Below are 2,617 nucleotides of genomic sequence, written 5' to 3' on the forward strand. Positions count from 1 at the left end.
AACTCACGCAGCGTCAGAAAAAAAACCCTCTCTCTTTTCCTCCGTACCCAAATCTTTTAAAAACGGGGAACAACGAGCGGATACAGATTTGCTGCCGATATGACGTAATATCGGAAGGTGGACCCACAGAGAGTTGCTATCAGAAACAATGCCTGACGTGTTTTGGACGTCTTTGTTTACATTAGCCTCGCTAACACTCAGAGCTAACCTGTACTGGAGAGCACATGTGTTTAAAAAGCAGGAAATACAAAAGTAACTCACCTTGTGATAAACCTGAGAGAGAAAAAGCATTTGAGCTCCATACTGTTTCAGAAATAATCCTTGATGTGGTTTAAACAGGATGGCGTTTTATCACAGCAGAATGTAACTTTATCTCCGGTAGAATTTTGTTCAGGCATTAGCTCCGCCTCCTCTTTTTTCTTTTCAAACTAAGGACCCAAAATCTGCGTTTCTCTAACAGGGTTGCAAAAGAGGGGTTTGAGCAGAATGAGGCATGGCTACAATGGAGGATCTGTTTGGGATGTTAAGCAAAACACTTCACAGACATGTACAGTATAGGTATGGCCCTACAATATATGTTTCAATATAGCATGATAGGTCCACTTTAAGTGAAAAAAAAAAAAATCAAAAAACACATTTAGTGTTTGTTCCATGTGAGAGTGTATTTTATTATGTCTGGTAGTTTTTTATGAATCATCTTCATCTTCAAAATGTTCATCTCTTCATCTTTTCATTCCACAGCAATGAAAGAACAACAAAGCATCTGTTTTATTGTAATTCATAACAAAATAAAGATTTCAGGGTACATTTCTGTTCCCCTATAATGATATATTTATCATATATATATATTTATTTACAAGGCTCTTAAGATCATCATAAGCGGCTTGTACAACATCCTCTTTTTTATTCACTTCATGTAGCACCACCCTTTTCCAATCCATCTATCTATCTATCTAGCTATCTCTCTCTATCTCTCTCTCTATCTATCTATCTATCTATCTATATATCCATCTATCCATCTATCTATCTATCTATCTATCTATCTATCTATCTATCTATCTATCTATCTATCTATCTATCTATCTATCTATCTATCTATCTATCTATATATCTATCTATCTCTCTCTATCTCTCTCTCTATCTATCCATCTATCCATCTATCCATCTATCTAGCTATCTCTCTCTCTCTCTCTATCTATCATCTATCCATCTATCCATCTATCTCTCTCTATCTCTCTCTCTATCTATCTATCTATCCATCTATCTAGCTATCTCTCTCTATCTCTCTCTCTATCTATCTATCTATCTATCTATCTATCTCTATATATCTATCTATCTATCTATCCATCTATCTAGCTATCTCTCTCTATCTCTCTCTCTATCTATCTATCTATCTATCTATCTATCTATCTATATATCTATCTATCTATATATCCATCTATCTAGCTATCTCTCTCTATCTCTCTCTCTATCTATCTATCTATCTATCCATCTATCTATCCATCTATCTAAGTTTGTGGCCTTCGTTATTTAAATTGTAATTATTATTTAACACACTATGGTTAGACTTGCAGTGCGGACCTGTGTCTCCATTACCCTTCAGTTCATGTCTGATATTTAAAAAATACTGCAGACCTTGTCTTGTCTTGTCCTCACTAACACTAAGAAAGTGGATCATCATTCCTGTTCTGAAGTCTTTACACTGGCTTCCTGTGTGTCAAAGAATAGATTTCTAAATACTGCTGCTGGTTTATAAAGCACTGAATGGTTTAGGCCCAAAATACATTTCTGACCTCCTGCTAAATGATGAACCATCCAGATCTCTCAGGTCTTCAGGGACTGGTCAGCTTTCTGTCCCCAGAGTCAGAACTAAACATGGAGAAGCAGCGTTCAGTTATTATGCTCCAAATATCTGGAACAAACTCCCAGAAACCTGCAGGTCCGCTGCAACTCTGACTACTTTTAAATCCAGGCTGAAGACTTTTCTTTTTGTCGCTGCTTTTAATTGAACTATTCATATCTTAGACTGCACTGTAACTTTTATCCATGTACTTTTTCTTTTAATGTTTATTTTATTAGCTTTTATTTTTAATGACTGATTTTAAATGCCATTTTCTTAATGTCTTTCATTTTTTGTAAAGCACTTTGAATTGCCTTGTGTTGAAAAGTGCTATATAAATAAACTTGCCAGGCCTTGCCTTGATCTTCAGGTGGAAACTTCCTTTGTTTTGTGGCTGATAAATATTTCCTTTTTTGGTGAATTCTGTGGTATTTTTCACAAGTCATCCTCTGTGAAAAGGTCAGAGAGTGTCACCTCTCTGTGTTCACCTTTTCCTGTTTTCCTTCCTCGGTAACCAAACAGAAACCAGCTGGTTTGATGATTCAGGTTTCCCAGTGTGTTGCTGTGGAATTGGAAAGACCAGGATGACTTCAATATTTATTTAAACACACTTCAAATTCCCCCCCGGCCTCAGGATATATTTTACAAAGAATAATCAAGCTCTAAAAGACTCATCATATGTGGCAAGAACACTTTGCACACGTTGTTTCTCTTATAACGGAAGATATATGCAAACATCCTCTCTTTTTATGCACATAAATGATTCGGAAAGTCAGG

This window comes from Gymnodraco acuticeps, unplaced genomic scaffold, assembly GCF_902827175.1.
Source record: "Gymnodraco acuticeps unplaced genomic scaffold, fGymAcu1.1, whole genome shotgun sequence".
Lineage (NCBI taxonomy): Eukaryota > Metazoa > Chordata > Actinopteri > Perciformes > Bathydraconidae > Gymnodraco > Gymnodraco acuticeps.